Genomic DNA, 23334 nt, shown 5'->3' with positions numbered 1-23334 from the left:
GCCCTATCAGGATCTGCATCCATATCTACAGTCATATAAATATACTTCTATATGCAAAACCCCTAAAAGGAAAATTTTATCACTCTCAACAACCTCCCCACCCAAATGAAAAAACTAGAAAATATCTGATATGTTTTAATTAGCCAAGCAAGACGTACTTAAACGGACGTTTAAAGGTTCCTTTTGGTGAACGATTCTTTTATGAGAAGTTGAAATCCCCGTGCTATATTTACTGAAAGGCTGTGTGATACATGTAATGTCTCAAACTTGTTCATGGAAACCTAATCAGATGGTCAGAGATGTTGGCAATATAGGATCTGCAGGAGTAAATGAGAAAACAAACTTTTCTAATCTAAGCTTCATCTGCATGTTTTTTTCAAACTTTACCCCAACCCATTTCTTACATGTACTCTCAGTCTTCTCAATATTTGGGGTTACTGGTTCAGCAGAAGCCAGGAAAAACAATAACTTTGTAGTAATCAGAATGTTATTCAACTCTATATTGTTTACTTCATTGTAAATACTGGTGAACAGTGGTCAATAAATAGTTCTATATTCAAAAAACTTTTTTTAAAAAACTGAAGGGGAGGCTGGGATGAAGTGAGAGAGTAGCATTGACAGATATCCACTACCATGTGTAAAATAGATAGCTATTGGGAAGCTGCTGTATAGCACAGGGAGATCAACTCGGGGCTTTGTGATGACCTAGAGGGTGGGATAGGGAGGGTGAGAGGGAGGCTCGAGAGGGAGGGGATATAGGGATACATACAGCTGATGCACTTTGTTGTACAGTGGAAACTAACACAACATTGAAAAGCAACTACACTAGGATAAAGATGTAAAAAAATAATAACAAAACTTTTTTTAAATGTTAGTTTAAAAAAAAAACAAAACAGGACTTCCCTGGTGGCGCAGTGGTTAAGAATCCACCTGCCAATGCAGGGGACACGGGTTCGAGCCCTGGTCTGGGAAGATCCCACATGCTGTGGAGCAACTAAGCCCGTGCGCCACAACTACTGAAGCCCGCGTGCCTAGAGCCCGTGCTCTGCAACAGAAGATGGAACCGCAATGAGAAGCCCGAGCACGGCAACGAAGAGTGGCCCCCTGCTCGCTGCAACTAGAGAAAGCCCGCGTGCAGCAACGAAGACCCAACACAGCCAAAAATAATAAATAAATAAAATAATAAATATACCTTTAAAACAAACAAACCAAAAAAAACCCTCTGCTTTAGATGATAGGAATCAGAGTAGAAAGAAGAGGTCCCTGCCCTACTGGAATTTACGTAGACTGGAGGACAGGCCGGGGAGAGGCGACACCCAGAAAAGCAAAGGAAGCGGGGCTGGAAACTGCAGTTTCAACGGGGGCGCTGAGACACGAAGGTTCTGGAATTCCCCGAGGAGGCGCCAGCCCAGCAAGCGGGTTTTCAGAGGACATAACCGAGAAGGAGGTTCCCAGCTCTAAAGGCTGTTCACCTACCCAGGGGGTACAGAAGGGTAAGAGCAGACATCGGAAGAGAGCTTTTTATAGTTTTTTAATTTTTATTTTATGTTGGAGTATAGTTGATTCACAATATTGTATTCGTTTCAGGTGTACAGCAAAGTGAGTCTGCATACATGCATCTATTCTCTGTCAAATTCTTCTCCCATTCAGGATATTATTGAGCAGACGTCCCTGTGCTATACAGCAGGTCCTTGTTGGCTATCCACTTTAAATATAGCCGTGTACATGTCAATTCCAAACTCTGTATCAATCCCTACCCCCCACCCTTCGCTGCTAAGTTCTCTAAGTCTGTGAGTCTGTTTCTGCTTTGTTAATAAGTTCACCTGCATCATTATTTTTTAGATTCCACCCATGAGTGATATCATATGCTATTTGTGTTTCTCTGTCTGACTTGCTTCACTTAGTATGACCATCTCCAGGTCCATCCATGCTGCTGCAAATGGCATTATTTAACTTCTTAAAAGGGATGTCTTGGCAGAGAACATCCGGGGTGCTGAGGGCCGGGTGCGCAGAGGGGTCTGGTTGCCACCCTCTGACCCTGGGGAGGGGGACTTGAAGGGCGTGCCTTGGCTCCAGGGCGACCCCCTGGGAGCAGGGCGTGGGTGGTGCTCCCATTCCAGGGAGGCGTGCTGGACCGTATCCGCTTCCTGCCAAAAGCTGCAGGAGGGGAGAGACAGGCTGGTTGTCTGTTTTGGCATCCGAGCCAAGGCAGCTTGCTGCTAAATCGGGATGGGCTTGCAAACAGCGGGTTTGTTTGGGAAGAGGTGTGTGTTTCTCGGGAGCTAGCTGTGCTCAGAGAGCCAGCGTGGGGGCATCTGAGATCTCGTCCTGGAGACTGTTCTGGCGTTGTCCCTCTGCGGAGGATAGGCAGACCGTGGGGGCCTGAATTCCGAGGGACCAGGGAGAGAGGAAGTGGCGGTCAGTGTAGTGAGTTTGGCCGGGTAAGAGGAAGGGCAGGTGGCAGCCCACCCACCAAGATGGGGCGGGGGTGGTGGCATGTACCCAGGGCAGCTTCAGGAGATCTCCTGCGTTTGATTTACTGCTGTGCTGCTGCTGTCTTGAAGTTGTAATAACTTTCGAACAAGGAGCCTTCTCTATTACAGGCAGACAGGGGCAGGTGCGGCTCAGTGTTTTATCTCCAAAGGCTTCAGATTCCTCCCAGGAGTCTAATAAGCAAGAAGTCATGTTTGACATTAGTGAAAATCAGGCCGCTGGAGATGTCCTCAGTGGAGCAGTGGTTAAGAATCAACCTGCCGAGAACCCCTGCTGCCAGTGCCCCTGTCTCCTCAGTGAACCACAGCTGCCCCCCACCTCTACAGGCAACCCTCCAATACCAGCAGAGAGAAAATTCTGATCTACCCAGCTTCTATCTCCAAATGTCATAAAGGTATTTCAGAGCATCTACAATCTTCAAAACAAAAAGACTTCCAGTTAGGGACCATCAGTCCCTCCCATCAGGAAGCACGCACGAGCCTCCTAGATAGCTTCCTCCACAAGAGGGCAGACAGCAGTATCAAGCAGTATCAGCAGTATTTCATCTTATGGAACTGAAAACCACAGCCACAGAAAGATAGAGAAAATGAAAAAGCAGAGGACTTTGTACCAGATGAAGGGACAGGATAAAAACCCAGAAAAACAACTAAATGAAGAGGAGATAGGCACTCTTCCGGAAAAAGAATTCAGAACAATGATAGTGAAAATGATCCAGGACTTTGAAAAAAGACTGGATGCAAAGATTGAAAAGTTTACCAAAGACCTAGAAGAATTAAAGAACAAACAAACAGAGATATGCAACACAATAACTGAAATGAAAAATACAGTAGAAGGAACCAAGAGCAGATTGACTGAGGCAGAAGGGCGAATAAGTGACCTGGAAGACAGAATGGTGAAAATCACTGATGTGGGAAAGAATAAGGAAAAAAGAATGAAGAGAACTGAAGACAGCCTAAGAGACCTCTGGGACAATGTTAAACGTGCCAACATTCACATTATAGGGGTCCCAGAAGGAGAAGAGAGAGAGAAAAGACAGGAGAAAATATTGGAAGAGATTCTAGTTGAAAACTTCCCTAACATGGGAAAGGAAATAGCCACCCAGGTCCAGGAAGCACAGAGAGTCCCAGGCAGGATAAACCCAAGGAGAAACACACCAAGACATATAGTAGTCAAACTGACAACAATTAAAGACAGAGAAAAGTTATTAAAAGCAACAAGGGAAAAACGACAAATAACATACAAGGGAACTCCCATAAGGGTAACAGCTGATTTCTCAGCAGAAACTCTGCAAGCCAGAAGGGAGTGGCATGATATATTTCAAGTGATGAAAGGGAAGAACCTACAACCAAGAATACTCTACCCAGCAAGGATCTCATTCAGTTTCGACGGAGAAATCAAAAGCTTTACAGACAAGCAACAGCTAAGAGAATTCAGCACCACCAAACCAGCCCTACAACAAATGCTAAAGGAACTTCTCTAAGCGGGAAACATAAGAGAAGAGAAGGACCTACAGAAACAAAAATAAAACAATTAAGAAAATGGTAATAGGAACATACATATCAATAATTACCTTGAATGTAAATGGACTAAATGCACCAACCAAAAGACACAGACTGGCTGAATGGATACAAAAGCAAGACCCATATATATGCTGTCTACAAGAGACCCACTTCAGACCTAGGGACACATACAGACGGAAAAAGATATTCCATGCAAATGAAAATCAAAAGAAAGTTGGAGGAGCAATACTGATATCAGATAAAATAGACTTTAAAATAAAAAATGTTACAGGAGACAAGAAAGGACATTACATAAAGATCAACGGATCCATCCAAGAAGAGGAGATAACAATTATAAATATATATGCACCCAATATAGGAGCCCCTCAATACATAAGGCAAATGCTAACAACTATGAAAGAGGAAATGCAAAGCAGAAATAGAGACACAGATGTAGAGAACAAACACATGGACACCAAGTGGGGAAAGCGGGGAGTGTTGGGGGGGATGAATTGGGAGATTGGGATACCAAATTGTACACTCTAAATATATGCTGTTTATTGTCTGTTAAAAAAAAAAAAAGGAATCAACCTGCCAATGCAGGGGACACAGTTTCCATCCCTGGTCCAGGAAGATCCCACATTCCACGCAGCAACTAAGCCCGTGTGCCACGACTATTGAGCCTGTGTGCCTCAACTACTGAAGCCCTCACGCCTAGAGCCTGTGATCAAGAGAAGCCACGGCAATGAGGAGCCCACGCACCACAACAAAGAGTAGCCCCTGCTCGCTGCAACTAGAGAAAGCCCGTGTGCAGCAACGAAGACCCAATGCAGCCAATAAATAAATAAATTTTAAGAAAGAAAAGAGAAAATCAGGCCATTGGGTGAGAGAGCCATGATGTCAGTGGCTGCTGCTGAGTTTCTGAGGAGGTTCCCCTTAACCAAATGGCTACGGGTTATTGGATTTTCTTAAAAACTGACCAGGCAGGGTCCCCACCTTGTGTTGTCTTTCTCTGAAGAACGACTGTCACTTGACCAGCTGAAAGCTGCTGCTTACTAAAATCAAACTGGAATAACTCCATATGGAATAACTCTAACTCAATAAATGCGTTCCTAAAAATTACTGCCCTGGGCAAAATTACAGGATAAAACACAGAGGGCTGGCTTGTGGGTAAAATGGAGTTAGGGTGACAATACTCAAAAACTTCATCAGTGAGTTACACACCGCAGTTACCATTAAAAGGAACTTAATTAATATGGTAACAGTCTTTTAGTAACAACTTAATTGAGATATACTTCACTGAGATATACTTCACATACCACAACATTCATCCTTTTAAAGCATGTAATTCAGTGGGTTTTAGAATATACACAAAGTTGTGCAACTATCACCACAGTGCATTTTAGAATATTTTCATCACCTCCTAATGAGACTCCATACACCTTAGCAGCCCCTCCACACATCCCCTCCTCCAGCACCCGCCCACTCCACCCCCGCCCACCAACTACTAATCTACTTTCTGCCTCTATGGATTTGCCTGTTCTGGTCATTTCCCATAAATGGTATCACACAATATGTGACCTTTTGTCACCTTTCACTTATCATGCATTGAGGGTTCATCCATGTTGTAGGGGATATCAGTCCGTCATTCCATTTTATTACCTAATAAAACTCTATCATATGGATTTACCATGTTTTACTTATCCATCTACCTATTGGTGGCTCTTTGGATTGTTTCTACTTTGGGCTATTATGAATAATGCCACCATGAAAAAAAAATTTTTTTGGCTGTGTCAGGTCTTAGTTGCAGCATGCAGGATCTTTTCGCTGTGGCGCACGGGCTCTAGAGCACGTGGGCTCTCTAGCTGTGGCTCACATGGTCAGTAGTTGCAGTGCGCGGGCTTAGTTGCCCCGAGGCATGTGGGATCTTAGTTCCCCAACCAGGGATTGAACCCAAGTCCCCTGCATCACAGGACGGATTCTTTACCACTGGCCCACCAGGGAAGTCCTGCTGCCATGAAAACTTGTGCACAGATTTTTGTGTGGATATATGTCTTCATTTCTCTTGGATATGTATACTTAAGGGTGAAATTGTTGGGTGATATGGCCATTCTGTGTTTAACTTCTTGAGGAGCTGCCATATTGTTTTCTAAAGTGGCTGCAACAGTTTACATTTCCACCAGCAGGGTATGAGGGCTCTGGTTTCTCCACATTGTTGCCAGTACTTGTTATTATCTGTCTTTTAAAAATTACAGCCATCTTAGTGGCTGTGAAGCAGTATCTCATTGTGGTTTTGATTTGTATTTCCCTGATAACTAATGATTTTGAGCATCTTTTCACGTGCTTGTTGCCCGTTTTATATCTTATTTGGAAAAATGTCCATTCAAATATTTCCCCATTTTTAAATTGGGTTATTTGTCTTTTTATTGTTGAGCTGTAGGAGTTCTTTATATATCCTATGTAGGTCCCTCATCAGATATGTGATTTGCAAATATTTTCTCCCATTTTGTTGGCTGTTTTCACTTTCTTTAAGGTGTCCTTTGAAGCACAAAAGTTTTTCATTTCGATGAAGGCAAATTTAATTTTTTAACTGTTTTCCACTTGTGCTTTTGATATCATATTTAAGAAACCATTGTCCAACCAAGGTCATGAAGATTTACTCCTGTATTTTCTTCCAAGAGTTTTATAGTTTTAGTTCTTACACTTAGGTCTATGATCTATTTTAAGTTAATTTTGTATATGGTGTGAGGTAGGGGGTCCAACTTCATCCTTTTGCATGTGGACATCCAGTTGTCCCAGCACCATTTGTTAAGGAGACTATGCTTTCCCTACTCATAATCTTGGCACCCTTGTCAAAAAAATCAACTGATTTTAAATATGCAGGTTTATTTCTGGACTCTCAGTGCTCTTCCATTTATCTATGGGCTTAGGCTTGTGCCAGTACCACACTGTAGCTTTGTATTAAGTTTTAAAATCTGGAAGTGTGAGTCTCCCAATTTTGTTCTTCTTTTTCAAGATTGTTTGGGTTGTCCTGGGTTCCTTGCATTGCTTTATGAAGTTTAGGATCAGCTTGTAAATTTCTGCAACAAACAACAACAACAACAACAAACTCAGCTGGATTTTGATAGAGGTTACATTCAGTCTGTAGGTCAGTTTGGAGAATATTACCATCTTAACAACATTAAATCTTCTGATCCATAAACATGGTATATCCTTTGATTTACTTGGGTGTTCTTTAATTTCTTTCAATGCTGTTTTTTGTTTTGTTTTGTTTTTTAGTTTTCATTGTAAGTCTTGACTTCTTTAATTAAATTCGTTCCTAAGTCTTTTGTTCTTTTTGGTGTTATTGTATTGAATTCTTTTCTTGATTTCATTTTCAGAGTGTTCATTGCTAGTGTATAGAGAAACATTTGAGTTTTGTGCATTGAGCTTGTACTCTGCAACCTTGCTGAACTCACTTATTAGTTTTAATAGCTTTTTAATGGGTTCAAAAGGATTTCTACTCACAAGATCATGTCACCTGAAAATAGAGATAGTTTTCCTGCTTCTTTTCCAATCTGAGTGCCTTTTATTTATTTTTCTTGCCTAATTACCTTGGATAGCCTATCCAACATTATGTTGAATAGAAGTGTTGAAAGCAGATATCCTTGTCTTGTTCCTGATCTTATGGGGAAAGCATTTGGCTTTTCACCATTAAGCATCATTATCTGTGGCATTTTTGTAGATGTCTTTTATTAGCTTGATGTTCTCTATTCCTATTTTGTTATAAAAGAGTGCTGGATTTTGTAAAATTCTTTTTCTGTATCTGTTGGGATGATCATATTGTTTTTGTCCTTTATTCTACTAAAATGATAATCTTTTTTTATATTGAACCAACGAAGCTTGCATTCTTGGAAGAAATTCCACTTGATCATGGTGTGTAAATCTTGTTATATGGTGCTGGATTTGGTTTGCCAGTATTTTGTTGAGGATTTTTGCATCTATGTTTATAAGAAATCTTGGTCACTAGTTTTCTTTTCTTGTGATATCTTTGTCTGGTTTTGTTATCAGGATAATATTGGCCTCAGAGAATGTTAGAATGGCCTCATGGAGTATTCCCTCCTTTTCTAGTTTTAAAGAATAGTTTGTGCAGGGGACTTCCCTGGTGTTGCAATGGTTAAGAATCCACCTGCGAATGCAGGGGACGTAGGTTCTATCCCTGGTCCAGGAAGATCCTACATCCACAGAGCAACTATGCCCGTATGCCACAACTACTGCAACTACTGAGCTAGTGCTCTGGAGCCCACGAGCCACAACTACTGAAGCCCGTGTGCCTAGAGCCCGCGCTCTGCAACAAGAGAAGCTACCGCAATGAGAAGCCCACACACCACAACGAAGTGTAGCCCCTGCTTTCCGCAACTAGAGAAAACCCATGCACAGCAACAAAGACCCAACGCAGCACCCCCCTCAAAAAAAAATAGTTAGTTTGTGAAGGATAAGCATTAAATCTTCTTTAAACATTTGGTAGACTTCATCAGTGAAGCCATGTGATCCTGGGCTTTTCTTCATGGGGAGTTTTTTGATTACTAATTCAATTTCTTTGCTTGTTAAAGATCCATTCAATTTTCTATTTCTCCTTGAATCAGTTTTGGTAATTTGCATCTTTCTAAGAATTTCCCTCATTTCATCTAGGATATTCAATTTGTTGTCATACAATTGTTTATAGTATTATTTTATCATTTTTATATTTCTGTCCTGTTGGTTGCAATGTCCCATCTTTCATTCCTGATTTTAGTAATTTGTTTTGTTGTTGTTGTTGTTTATTTTTGGCTGTGTTGGGTCTTCATTCCTGCCCATGGGCTTTCTCTAGTTGCAGCGAGTGGGGGCTATCCTTCGTTGCAGTGAGTGGGCTTCTTATTGCTGTGGCTTCTCTTGTTGTGGAGCACAGGCTCTAGGTGCATGGACTTCAATAGTTACAGCATGCGGGCTCAGTAGTTGTGGCATGCAGGCCCTAAAGCATGCAGGCTTCAGTAGTTGTGGCACATGGGCTTAGTTGCTCCTCAGCATGTGGGATCTTCCCAGACCAGGGATTGAACCCGTGTCCCCTGCATTGGCAGGTGGATTCTTAATCACTGCACCACCACGCAAGTCCCCTGATTTTAGTAATTTGACTCTTCTCTCTTTATCTTGGTCAGCCTAGTTAAAATTTTATCCACCAATCAACCTTTTCAAAGAGGTAACTTATGGTTTTATTAATTCTCTGTATTGATTTTCTATTCTCTATCTCATTTACTCCCACCCTAACCTTTATTATTTCATTCCTTTTGCTAGCTTCAGTTTTAGTTTACTCTTATTTTCCAGTTTCTTAGGGTGGATGGTTAGATTATTGATTTGAGATCTTTCCCTCTCTCTCTTTCTTTAACATATGAGGGTAAGTCAAAAATTATCCATACTCTGGCTGTAGAATTTATTTTAATTACCTTTTAGAAAAGACAAATACATCACTTTTCAACATAATCTCCTTGCTTTTCAATATACTTTGTCCATCTGTCAACAAGCTTTCATATTCCCTTATTTAAAAAATGTTTTAGGCTGAGCCACGAATGCACCGCTGTCTTCACTTCTTCATCAGAAGTGAATCTTCATCCTCGTAGGGCTGCTTTCAGGGGACCAAACAGGTGAAAGTCCAATGGAGCAAGATCAGGACTATAGGGAGGATGCTTTAACACCTCAAAATGAAGTTTTTGCCGAGTGTGGACAGTGTGGGCAGAAGTGTGCAGACGTGCACACTGTCAGACCACAAAAAATGAATCACTGCATGCTGCTCTTCTTTCATGCAAATCACAAGTGGGGCATCCATTTTTGCTTGCACTGCAGTTACAAATGAACTGATGTAATACATTCACCCCTGCACAGCAGTGACTGGGGAGACAGTAGCCTTGAACGGAAAGTGTTAATAAGACAGTGTGGCCAACAGAAGTTTTAATATAACCGGAGTGTAGATAATTTTTGACTCACCCTCATAGATGATTACAGCTTTCAATTTGCCTCTACTTTAGCTGCATCTCATAAATTTTGGTATGTTGTGTTTCATTTTTCAGTCATCTCAAAGTATTGTCTAACTTCCCTCATGATTTCTTTGAGATAGCAGAGCAGAAATACACAAATACTACTGTAAATACAGCATCACATTGGGACAAATTGAGATGAACTGTTCTCAAAACAAGAGTTATACAGAATGAACTGTACAGCGTGGCTCCAAGGCACCTCCTGTCCCACTCTGAAACTTTCCCCTGACCTCCCCACATCCAGTCCATCAGAATGTTCTCCAAAATGTACCTCTAATCCACCCACTCATCTCTGCCTACCAGGTCCCTAATCCAGGCCACCATGCTTTTCAGTCCAGAACCGTAACAGACTCCCAAGTTCTCTTTCTTGTCTCCTACAATCTATCCCCCATGCAGTGAGCTTTTAAAATCACAAATCGGGGACTTCCCTGGTGGTGCAGTGGTTAAGAATCCACCTGCCAATGCAGGGGACACGGGTTTGATCCCTGGGCCGGGAAGATCCCACATGCTGTGGAGCAACTAAGCCCGTGCACCACAGCTATTGAGCCTGCACTCTAGAGCCCAAGAGCCACAGGTACTGAACCCATGTGCCACAACTACTGAGCCTACATGCTGCAACTAATGATGCCCACGTTTGCCTAGAGCCCATGCTCCCCAACAAGGGAAGCCACCACAATGAGAAGCCCATGCACCAAAATGAAGAGTAGCCCCTGCTCACCGCACCTAGAGAAAGCTCGAGCGCAGCAACAAAGACCCAACACAGCCAAAAATAAAAAATAAAATAAAATCACAAATCAGAGTACATCCAATGGCTTCCCAATCTGATGAAGACCGTGTCCCATGGCCTGTGAGACCTCAAATGAAATAAGCACTTCCATCCTCTGACTCACCACCCCCCACCCACTCACACCCTCCCCAGTCAGTCTGCTCCAGCCACGCCCAAGGACCTGCTTTTTGTTTCTTCCACACAACTTTCCACCCCAGGGATTTTGAATTCCTGGAATGTTCCTTTCCTCTTCCTCATTATTCTGAATTGGCCCAAGTGTCACCCCCTCACAGAGGCCTAGGGTGACCAACTCTTCCCGCTTTGTCAGGGAATTTCCCAGATTTAGCACTGAAAGTCCCACGTCCTGGGAAACCCCATAATCAAACCATCCTGGTTGGCCACACTTCAGAGACCATCCCTGGCTATTCTATCCAAAATAAGCCCCACCTACTCACCCCCCAAGTTACTACCCTATCACTTTTCCTATAAGCGTGGGACTTGTGTCCCTAGAAGAACCTGGAACAGTGCCTGGCAAATAGTAGGCACTCAGTAAATATTTTTTTTTTACTAAATTAATCATTAAAGGACAGAAATTGATTCCCACAATCTTCAAAGATCCCATGACAAGAAACTCTGCAAGAAGCAGCCCATCAGAATGTGGCAAAGTCATGTTTAGTCAGTCACCCTCAGCACTTTCATGAAAACAAAACAGAATAGAAAAAAAATCAGCATTACCTAAAGCATCGTGTCATGAAAATATTTTCCTTATATATGTGTTTGTGTGAACCGGGCCTTTGAATAAAATATATTTCCTGCTGTGCCTTGTGGTCAGAAATGTTTGAAAAGTACCCATCTAGTGGTCAAGGGTGTGAGGTTGGGTGCCAGATCGCTGGGGTTCGAAGCCCTTACAAGCTGTTTGATACTAATTCTCTCATTCTTTCCCGGCCTCTGTTCTCTGATCTGTAAAATGGGGGTAACGCATGCTCTCTTTCTCAGGATGCGATTGTGAGATTTAACTGAGTTAGCACATGAAAAAATGCTTAGATCACTTTCTGGCATATAAGGACAATTTAGTCAGTGCTGACTAATATGATTACTTCTTGACTGAATGAAAGAATGAGGCTGAAATCTAATCTTCCCTTTAATTGTCCTGCCTGCCTTTTTCCTAGAACAAGCTTTATCTCCTGGTGTTCCAGTCCTTTATCCCAAATAACTGTATATGTTTACTTTGTTATTCTGTTTATTGTCACCCCAGCCCCCAATAAAAACTCTACAAGGGTCTCTTGTTTGTCTCATTCAAAAGTTGAACCTGGGACTTCCCTGGTGGTGCATTGGTTAAGACTCCATGCTCCCAGTGGGGGCCTGGGTTCCATCCCTCGTCAGGGAACTAAATCCCACATGCATGCCCCAACTAAGAGTTCGTGTGCCACAACTAAGGAGCCGGCAAGCCGCAACTAAGGAGCCTGTAAGCCACAATTAAGGAGCCCGCCTGTTGCAACTAAGATCCGGCACAACCAAAAAAAAAAAAGATACTGCAAGGAAAAAAACTGTAATTAGAAACTCTAGGCCTCCAAAATGAAAAAAATCTGTGAAAGGAATTAAAAAAAAAAAGTTGAACCTACTACCTGGGGGGTAGGGAAGAGGGGAAAATGTTGGCAAACATTTTCTGTGATTATCTGTGAAAGGCCAGATGGTAAATATTTTAGACTTTGCTTATGTCATCCCATCTTTGTGCAAATACTCAACTCACTACCACCCAACTCTGTTCCCCTAGTGCGAAAGCAGCTTTCCATGTCCCTTAAAGGAATGGGGGAGGCTGTGTTCTGATAAAACTATATTTAAAAGCACAGGCAGGCAGAATTTGGCCCAGGGGCCATATCCGATCCACCCTTAAAAGAGTTAAAAATACTGGATTCAGTAAAATAAAATAGACTTTAGTTTACTCATGCCACGGAAGAGTCTTCTTTTTTTTTTTTTAACCACTTAAAACATATTTTAAAATTCTCAACTTGTGGGCCATGAAAATAAGTCAGTGTGCCACATCTGGCCCGCGGGTCGCAATCTGCTGACCCCGGACCCAGACTGTGCCAGGACGCCCGACAATACGCGAAGGCCCCCCGGGGTCCCCAGAACTCGGCCTTCCGGGAGCAGCGCCCACGGAACCCGGCCCGCGCGCGCCTCCCGCCTGCCAACCCTCCGAGCGGCGCGCGCCTCCCGCCAAGCCCCGCCCTCCTTCGCGGCGATTGGCCGAGCCTCTCCCTCTTCCTCGCCAGGGAACGCCCCCACTGACTGGCACTGAGGGCAGCCAATGGACAGCCGAAACGTCTTGCGCCCCGCCCTCGCCGCGCCCGTTGGAGGCGGGCGTGGGCGGGCCGTTGAGGGGGTGGGGCGCGGAGCCTGGTAACCGTTGCCGATAACAACGCCCCGCCCCGTCGCGGCGGGCGGGCAGGCGGCGCGAGGCGGGCGGGCAGGCTCCGGGAGCCGGAGGAGGAGCGGCCGCCGCCGCCACCGCCGCCGCCATAGAGACTGTAGCCGTGGAGACTGTTACTTACCAACGGGGACCAACACGCAGCAGCCGCCACCGCCGCCGCGGGAGCCGTTGCCCGAACTCCCGGCCCGAACTCCAGGTGACCGATGCGACCGCCCCGGGCCCTGCCCGGCCGGGGAATGCGGGGGGCGGCGGGAATCCCGGCAGGGGGTCGGAGAGCAGGCGGCGCAGCCCCTGCGTTCACCCCAGACGTCCGGGATGGCGCGCCCGCGGGACCTCCCTCCGCACCCCGAGTCCCGAAGGCGCGGCAGAGTTTGGGGTGCCCGGGAGTCCCGTTCTTCCTTTTAACCAAGCTCGGGGAGAGGTGGGGACCCGTCGCCTCACTTTTTTTTTTTTACAAAACTTCCTGAGTTGGGGGCTCTGGGGGAGCCGCCTTTCACTCTTACCCTCAAAATCCCCGAGATGGGGGCGCCCCGGAACCCCTCTCAAACTTTTACCTTCAAACTCCCTGAAGGTGGGGCTCCTGGGGAACCTCTTCTCACTTTCATTCCCCAGATCCTTAAGCTGGGGGTGCCTTAGGACCCCTCTCTCGCTCTTTCCCTCCAACTCCCTGAATTGGGGGGCGCCCTGGCAACGCCTTTCGAACTCTGACATTTAAACTCCCTTCACTGAAGGCTCCCGGGAGCTCCTCCTGTTTAGTCCCCAAATCTCTGAAGTTGGGGCGCCCCTGGCACCCCTCTCTCAATCCTAAACTCAGATTCCTGAATTGAGAGGGCCTAAAAGATTCGTTCTCACCTTTACCCACCAAGTCCCGGATTTGGGGTGTCCCGGGAGCATCGTTTTGACCCCGCCCCCACATACTGAATTTGAGGGCTCACTGTATCCCCATCCTCACTTTTTAACCAAAAGGTGCGCTGGTCTAGGGGAAGAACCCCTCCCCTCCTCGCTTTTTGACCACGACCTCCCCGAGAATTGAGAATCGGGCAGCCCAGAGACGAGCTTCTCACCTTTTCACCAAAAATCCTCACGTTTAGAGCTTCTCCGAACACTGCTCCGCTCTCTCCCTGGTAACCCCGCGTTCCTAAGTTTGGGGGATCTTGGATCCGCCAGTCCCTCCTCGCCCCTGAGGAAGCCCATACGCACACCCGCAGCTCCCCTATTTGGACTGATCGCGAAGCGAGAAAAGTTTCACCGAAAGGGTTGTGTGTGGGTTTGCTTTCTGTTTTTTTGTTTTTAATTAATTTATTATTTTGCTTAAAGAGCCCAACTCGTGGCCCAGACTGCTCGATGGCATTCTCTCCGCGGGTTGTGCGAGTCCGTGGGTGGGTGGATGTGTATATGTGAATCCACCCCCCTCCCTGACCCCCCGAAACACAGCCCCCCCCCCCCCAAATGCTCTCGATTCCTTTTCTTTTCCCTCTGGGACAAGCCGCGGCGCTCCCTCCAGGCTCCGTCCCTGTTGGTTTTTCTCGCTGCTGCGCTAGGGAAAGTTGGGTTTCCGATCCTAGTGGCTATTTCAAGGGCCCCCGGGGCCCAACTGCCCTTGCCATTCCGGCGGCGGCGGCGGCGGGGGTGGTTCATCGTCCTAATTTTAACCTCCTCGTTGCCCCGCAGGAATGAGGGAGAAGGGCAGGATGTAGCACACAAGTCCAGGGCTGCCTTTCCGCGGAGACGTCATTCCTGCTTCTGAGTGTTTTAATTATGCGCCGTTCCCCCCCGCCCCCCAACATACAATTATTTTCTTGTTTCTGTGCATTTAACTGTCAGTGCAGACTGTCATGGGTTTTTCCCCCTCCCAGTCACCTTTATCTCTGCAAACGCAAAATATCAAACCTGATACAAGGCTCTCCATGTCAACTAAGACCTACCCAACAAAATAATTAATAATAATAATAATAATAATAATAATAAAACAGCAGAACAGAACAACAGAAAACATTAACAACAAAAACTTTTCTTTTGCCTGCACAAATTGGCAACACATTTTTATCTTGTGGTTTCATAATCTGAAACATTGTTTGCTTATATTGATATAAAGACCCTTACCCTCTGTTCTGGGGAGTACCAGGGGTTGGTCACCTGTTCTTTCTCCCACTCCAGTTTAAAAACTTGAACTGACTCTAAAATAACCTTAGAAATGGCTACTCACCTACTCTGGCCAGAGAAAAAGAGTGTATGGTACCAACCCACCCCCCAGGAAAGGAATTTAATTTCCTTAATTACCGGTACTGATTTTGCCAACAGGCTTGGTAGAGCTTAGGTGCGTTCCTCTCATCGCAGATAAACCTCTGAGATGCTCAGAAGGAGAGTCCAGGAGGAGAGGGGCAGAGTTATTAATGACCCCCAGTAACGGAACAAGTCCTTTGAAATTTAATTGATAGCTGTTTTCTGCATGCAGGGCACCTATTACCTTAATATTCATCTTTTAACCACGTTTATCACTGAAGCAGTGCCAGTCTAGAACTGTTCACCAGAAATGCAGATGCTGGGAAATTTTTTATCTGGCTCTTATTCCTTAGATCTAATTTGTAGTTTCAGATTCGAGTTAAAATTAATATTAACCACTAATTAATTGAACTTTCATTAATAATATATATAATTGAGTCGATGTTTTAAATGTACTTGTAGGATTTTTATAGTCACATGTGATGGTTTTGCCCATAAAATTCCAGAGCCAGAAGGAACCATATCTTATAGTATATTTGGCTGTTTTTAATTAATGCAGGTTGACCACTTATTTAAATAACATGCTCCCCTATACACAGCTTCTTATTTGTAAAATGTGAAACTTTTTTCAAAGCAAAGGAAATTCTCAGAGAAACTGTCTCCCTTGTTGGGACCTACCCTGAACCCACGATCAGCAAAGGACTTCTTATAGGAAACAACAAAAAAGAGGGAGAACTTTCGGAGGGGAAGACCCTGAATTCAGGGGGTGTGTGGGATAAAGAGTGGGGGCAGAAGATGCAGGGGGCAGAGCCAGGGAGACCCACCACATGAGCTGGCAGGCTCAGGCTGGTGAAGATGGAGATGCTGCCAGGCAGCTTCAAGGCAAGGGCTTAGCCCCCATCTGCTCCTCCTAAGGCTCCAAGCTCCCTTGCTGAACATCAGCCGGCTTCTCCAGGCTGCTCAGGCCAACACTTGGGAGTCGTCCTCCATCCTCACCCCCCTCTCTCAAGCCATCTGCGAAAAAGGTAGAGACCTAGAATCTGACCACCCTTCGCCACCTCCACCAGGAGCCCTTGGTCCAAGCCACCTGGGCCTCTTTCCCAGATGATTCCAGCCCGTTCACCGGGCGTCATATTGTGTCCTATAGTGTCTTCCTCAGCTCAGAACCCTCCCACGGCTCCCAACTTACTTGGAGTAAGAGCCAAAATCTCCCCACCCGGGGTCCCCAGCCCAATCCCTCTTTGGCCTCACCTCCAATCCCATGTTCCCCACTTCAACGCCACTGGCCTCCTGGGAATTCCTCAAACCCTCAGAAAGCTGTTGGTCCAGGCATCTGGGGGGCTTCCTCCCTCACTGCCTTCAAGGCTTTTCTCAAAGTCCCCTTCCCAAGCCATCTACTGGCAAGAGCAACGGTACCCTTAGGCTTCTCCTCTGCTTTCTCTCTCCTTCGCATTTGTCACTAATACCCTGTATATCATGTGGATTTATTTTATTACTGCCGTCCCTTCGTTAGAATGTCAGCTTGATGCAAAGAAGCTCTGGGTGTTTTATGAACGGCTGTATCCACCCCTCCCCCACCCCCCCAGGGCTGAGAATCACTCTGGCACTCGATAAATATTTGTTAAGTGAATAAATAAATGGTCTCCTGTGCACCTTGGGGGAAGCTTAGGTGGAAATTAAGAGCTGCTCCTTATCTACTGTATCTCACCATCTATGTGACTGGGTACCGCCCAGATTGGATGAACAGGGTGAGGAATGAAAGGGAAGATACGAGTCCCAGCCCTGGCTGCTGCAGATGTGGCCTTCGGGGCCCCACAGACAAGGGGTTCATGTTTATTAGCTCAGTGACTCCCGGTAAAGTTTGGCATCAGTGAAAGAGATAAGCACTTATATGGTTTTTATATTAGGAATAATATTATAGGTACTTCCCTGGTGATCCAGTGGTTAGGACTCTGTGTTTCCACTGCAGGGGACATGGGTTCGATCCCTTGTCGGGGAACTAAGATCCTACAAGCCATGCAGTGCGGCCAAAAAAAAAAAAAAAGATAAAAGAAAAAAGAAATAATATACAACTGTTTAGCCCAGGGCCTGGCACAGAATAGGCATACAGCAGAGTAGCTATTATTGTTGTTATTTTAATTATTAGAACAAAGCGAACAAGCAGTGTGGCCCACCTGGGATGATTTTTTCATTTTGGTTTCCTGACACCATGTGCTGAGGAGACCTTCAGTAAATATGTCTTGCTTGATCGAGGGGGAGAGCCTTCCACTGTCTGTTTTAAGGTGGGAAATACCCTTTGATTACATAGAAATTCTCTGATACAGATGTGGCCCTCTGCAAGCGTTAAGTGCTGCGCAAAACCAAAAGCAACCCCCAAAGTATCTCAAAGTCCCACATCTTGGTTGGGGTATCGGTCCATCTGAAATTACTCCCAAAACATCATACTTTCAGATGCATTTTGCCAAGCGACCAGCTCTGCAGGCAGAACTTACAGATGAGAACATTTAAAAACTGGTTATCGCTGGCTGTTAGGTGCCAATCCAGCCGAAGTCTGGAAATCAGCCACCTGGAGGTGAGAACCAGCCTGGCCTTCGTGCCAGGACTTGAGCTGGGCCCTGGGGAGCTGACAGCCTGGCCTCACTCCTTGCTACAGTTCACTTTTTTTTTTTTTTCCTGAAACGCATTCCTATTTTATGATACATAGGTTTTGTATGTTTTAAAGTGTGGTTTCATGCCCTGGCAACCTCATTTTTAATTTTAGTCAATTCTATGCCTTTCCAAAAAATATAGTTGACTTCCCAAGCCAACTGTATGCTGATACGTACAGCAAGTGGATTTCACATGCTGTGAATCAGATTATACCTGCCATGGTCCGTGTTTAAAAGTGAGAAAAAAAAAAAAACCATTATAAAGCCATTCAAACTCTAGAACTTACACGTGCTGGCCCAATATAGTGACTGTCATATACTATGTGACAAAGCCCAGATGTGCTATATACAGTAAGCTTGTTTCTATTAAGATCTCTGCAGTTATTTGTGTGTGTGTATTTATGTGTGTATGTATAAGAACTGGGCTACTGGTGTCCAGGGAAACTCTTTAGGAGGTGACAGTTCAGCTGAGACTGTCATGATGAGAGGGAGCAGCCCTGTGCAGTTCAGAGGGAAGAGCCTTCCAGTCAGGGGTGGGGGGGCAGCATGTGCAAAGGTCCTGTGGCAGGAGGAGTCAGGTGGGCCTCGTTGGGGCAGAGAAAGGCAGCTGTGTGGCTGATGGTTGGTGAGCAAAAGGAGGAGAGGCAGAGGGCCCCGGAGGCCATGGGGAGGAGTCTGGCTGCTAGTCTAAGTATAAATTAAGTTCTTGGGAGATTCCACCTCTGCCTGTAGCTGTCAGAGCCGTGGTGTCCAGTCGTACGCTGGAAGACTTGCTTTCTGGACCTCTGCCATTTCTTCATCGCTCATTCATTCATTCATTCCTTTCTGAGTCAAACACTATCCTGTGAGGTTACAGAGACCAAAGACCAATTAGGAGAGGGTGACAGTTTCAGAACGGGGATGGACTAGAGGTCTCTCTAGGGTACAGTGGGTGCACAGAGGAGGCAGGCCGCTCACTTGGAGGGGCCACAAAAGCTGTCCAGAAGGAGTTGGGCTGGAGCGGAGTCTTGATGTGCAAGCAGACGGGTAGGGAGAGCCGTGGAGCAGCTGTTTTCTGGAAGTGGAGCGCAGGGTACAGGGAAGATCAGGCCGGAGAGGGGAGCAGGTGTCAGCACACACGGCCTGTTTTTGGAAGCGAAGTTTCACTGGAACACGGCCCCGCTTGTTCATTTCCATATTGTCTCCGGCTGCCCTTTTGAGGCCACGGCGGGGTTGACTATTTGCGACCAACACAGAATGTGGACTGCAAAGCCTAAAATATTTACTGTCTGGACTTTTACAGGAAAAGTTTGCCAAGCCCTGGCTGGACGATCGGTACTTGTCTGGTGCCGGGCTGAGAGGTTTGCTGGGGAAGCACTTTGTGATCAGATGGGATTTTGGTAGGTGTAGCAGAAGGCGTGGTGCCTGGAGGCTGGCGATGGAGAATTACAGCCGCTGTGGTCCAGGCCCAAGGTGATGTGGGCCTGGCCAACAGCACCAGCTGGGGATGCTTTCTGGGGGACAGATGCTGGGGGTTCTGGTGGCTCCAAGAACCTGGTGACTCACTGTGGGATGAAGGGCAGGGAGGAGCCCAGGGTGATCCCTGGGTGCCTGACTTTGGGGATCATGTAGAACAGGCCACTTCAATGAGTCAGGGACCCCGGGAGAAGCTGGTGGGGGGGGCGGCGGTGATGAGTTCAGGTGTGGGCTTGGCCAGCTTTAGATGTGTGGGGGCCACCCGAGTGCGCGCTGCTGTCAGGCTGCTGGATTTGGGGGTCTGGAGATGGCAGGGGGGTGGGGCACAGTCCAGGCTGGAGGTTGGGATCTGGGAGCTGCCAGCAGGTGATTGATCATTCCAGTCACGAAAACGGATGAGCTCACTCAGAGAGGCCGCGGGGCAAGAAGCGAAGACCAAAGGCAGAGCCATCAGATTTTAAGGTGCAGGAAACCCACAAAGAGTCAGAGGAAAGTGGTTTCTTAAAAAATGATGGCAAGGGACTTCCTAGGTGGCGCAGTGGTTAGGAATCCGCCTGCCAGTGCAGGGGACACGGGTTCGAGCCCTGCCCCAGGAAGATCCTACGTGCCACAGAGCAGCTAAGCCCGTGCTCCACAACTATGGAGCCTGTGCTCTAGAGCACGTGAGCCACAACTATTGAGTCCATGTGCTGCAACTACTAAAGCCCATGTGCCTAGAGCCCGTGCTCCGCAACAAGAGAGACCACCACAATGAGGAGCCCGCGCACCACGACAAAGAGTAGCCCCTGCTCGCCGTAACTAGAGAAACCCCGTGTGCAGCAACAAGGACCCAACACAGCCAATAAAATAAATAAATAAATAAATAAATAAAATTTATTAAAAAAATGATGGCAAAATATTATGACATAAAATCTACCATTTTAACCAATGTTAAATGCACAGCTCAGTGGCATTAAATACATTCACATTGTTGTGTAACCATCCCCACCCTCCATCCCTAGAACTTTCTCATCTCCCCAAACGGAACCTCTGTCCCCATGAAACTCTGACTCCCCAGCCCCTCCCCCAGACCCTGGCCGCACCATCTACTTCCTGTCTCTGTCGATTTGACTTCTCAAGGAACCTCCTATGGGTGGAATCACACAGTATTTGTCCTTCTGTGTCTGCCTTATTTCACTGAACATCACGTCCTCAAGGTTCATCCATGGTGTAGCAGGTGTCAGAACCTCCTTCCTTTTTAAGGCTGAATAATATTCCATCGTGTGGATAGACCACATCTGTTTATCCTTTCACCCGTCGATGGACTCTTGGGCTGCTTCCACATTTGGCGACGGTGAATCATGCCGGACAGAGGAGGTTTTGCGGCGGTGCAGGGGGAACCTGGGAAAGGGCTGTGAAGGCAGAGGAGGAAGGAACTAAAGGACTGAGCACCAGGGACAGTGAGGCCTGGTGGGCGCCGGAGCGATGATCAGACGGAGACGTTCCCCGGCAGAAAGGGGAAAGGACACATCCCCACAGAATGACAGAAGGCTTGGCTCACGAGCGCCTGTCTCCTTGGAAAACTGTTGAAATCACACTAATGATATAGAAGCCCATTCCTGAAGTCACAGCAACACTTAATTATGCTTATATTTTTAAAATGCTAACTGTTTATCTTTTCGAAACAGTGCCATGTTTCCAGGATACATTTCTGTCCAAAAGGTGATGATCCGTGGGGTAAGGCCTGGGAGGCAATTTCCCCCCAAAGTCACCAGCCCACAAAAATGTGTTCCTGCTCCACCCCGTCCAGGGAGAACCCAAAGAAAACACCACGTGGAGCTTTCCCACCTCGCCTGTCCTTCTCAGAATACGTGCAGAAGGAGCCTGCTTGGAGAAAAAATAAATTCAGAATTCCAGACCCACAGAAAACAGCTTGAAAGATGTGCTTCGATTTTGAAAAGAACTCTTCATTTTCTAGAAGAATTCACCATACTGGGGACCTCTTTATGTTTAGAGCTCTCTAGGGTCTCCATCTGTTCAGCAGATATTTGTAGGCTCCAAATATCAAACATCTGAGTCGCTTATAATTAGTCGAATTCTTAAGTGTGTTCATAGAGTGTCCTGTGGGGAGTTACGAGGGGAGAATGTGCTAGAGAAATTTTAATTGTTGGCAGCTATTGGCCACTGACAATCAGACTGGAAGTTAAAGCACGACGTGGGTGTCATTCCCGAGCTCATCAATTGTGTAAATCATGGTGTGGTGATACGGCTGATTCTTAAAATGACAAGCAGGTGTGAATAGAAGGTATTTCTGGAAGCCCTGTAACCACCAGATTCATCATTGGCCTGGGTCCGCAGCTGGCTGAGCCTTGGTCGCCTGGCCTGTGCTCCCTGGGGAGGCTCAGCGGGCAGCGGTAGAAACTCACCACTGAGTAGTTTTCTCATTGAACAAAGCCCAGGGGCACGGAGTTAGATGTGGCGGCCAAGCAGCGACATGGGATTCCCACCTAGATTCTGGGTGGGGAGCGTCTCCCTCCCTCCCAGGTGTGGGGTCTGCACGGCCTCGCTTCTCTCCCTCTTCTAGCTCCAGCGGCCAGAAGAGCCCAGCCCACCTCTCCTGTGCTGGAAGCGGGGTTTCTCCAGCACTTTGCTCTGCAGCGGTCAGCATGCTGGGGGTCACTCCGGGGTTCTGCGTGGACCTGTGTGCCTGTGGCTCATAATCCTTACTTACCTGTCGGTCTCCTCCCAGCCCCCCGCCCCCAGCCGTGGCTGTTCTGGGCTATGTCAGGGGTGGAGGATGGGCACGTTCTCTCTGCTTCTCGTAGGCAGTCGGATGGACGGGCCCCTCCCCTTTGTTGTAACCGCACGGTACTCAGCTCGGCGTTCAGGGCTCGTCTCAGTCCAGCCCCGTCTCCCTTTTCGTTGCCTGTCTTTCGTGACTTCTCCGAATGGGCTTGCCATGCCTTAGGTCTTATACGCAGGTCTCCCTCCTCTCTGAAATGTCATTTCTGCTGATGCAAAATCTTAGCTCTTCTCCGATGCTCTCTCACCAGGGACCCTTGAGATGTTAATTGGTGAGCTAAGTGGGGAAACGGAAGACTAGGCCAGGTTTCTCCAACACATCCCCGTTGACTCTGGGGCCCGGTCGTTCTTGAGGGGAGGGCGGGGAGGCCGTCCTGGGCCTTGTGGGATGTTGAACAGCATCCCTGGCCTCCACCTGCCTGGAGCGCCCACCCCACCCCCCAAATTCTGACAACACCTCTGTCTCTGGACGTGGCAAATGTCCCCTGGGGGGGCAGAATCACCCCCTAGTTAGGGACCCCAGGATTAATCAGCCAGAAGTGCCAGGGCACATAGATTTCGCATCACAAGACTGCGTGGACATGTGATAGTGGTTTGTGTCTCTCATTTCCTGTTCTTGGTGGTGAGCTCTCCGGGGACAGGGACAGCTGTCCCTGCCACACTTCCCACAGAGCTTTGTACTTCACACGTGGGTGAATCAAACACTTGAGCCCAGGGAGCTCTTCAGAGGGCGAGGCCTACATGGAGTAACAAAGCAAAAATCATGGAAGCCCGTGCCTGAGGTCAGCTAGCCATCACAACTCTGTGTTTTTGATTCAGCTTAGATTAACATTCCGGCCCTTTCAATACGTACTTTACCTTTACCAAATCCCCAGAGAAATTTTAATCAGAGACCCCTGCTGTTAGTTGCGTCCCCTTTTGGCCCAGCCAAAACTGCAAGTCAAGATCTCTTCCAGAAAGCAGGGATCTTCCTGGGGACCTGGAGTCGTAC

General features: G+C 46.7%; 1 protein-coding gene across 10 annotated transcripts in view; it reads left to right on the top strand.

The window, feature by feature from the left end:
- Positions 1-13228: 13228 nt before the first annotated feature.
- The window catches only part of RFX2 (regulatory factor X2), a 92924-nt gene continuing 82818 nt past the window's right edge, over positions 13229-23334 (top strand). For 9 of the 10 annotated variants that reach the window (XR_009049134.1, XM_057708216.1, XM_057708217.1 and 6 more), the window contains exons 1-2: positions 13295-13432; positions 17911-18031. The gene's annotated coding sequence lies outside the window, so the exon portion shown is untranslated. Of the gene's footprint in view, positions 13433-17910; positions 18032-23334 lie in introns of all 10 variants that reach the window. The other variant, XM_057708213.1, reaches the window with a different exon arrangement.

The sequence above is a fragment of the Hippopotamus amphibius genome, chromosome 15 (assembly GCF_030028045.1).
Source record: "Hippopotamus amphibius kiboko isolate mHipAmp2 chromosome 15, mHipAmp2.hap2, whole genome shotgun sequence".
Classification (NCBI taxonomy): domain Eukaryota; kingdom Metazoa; phylum Chordata; class Mammalia; order Artiodactyla; family Hippopotamidae; genus Hippopotamus; species Hippopotamus amphibius.
Note: the sequence above shows the minus strand (reverse complement) of the source record. Positions and strands in the feature narration are given on the sequence as shown.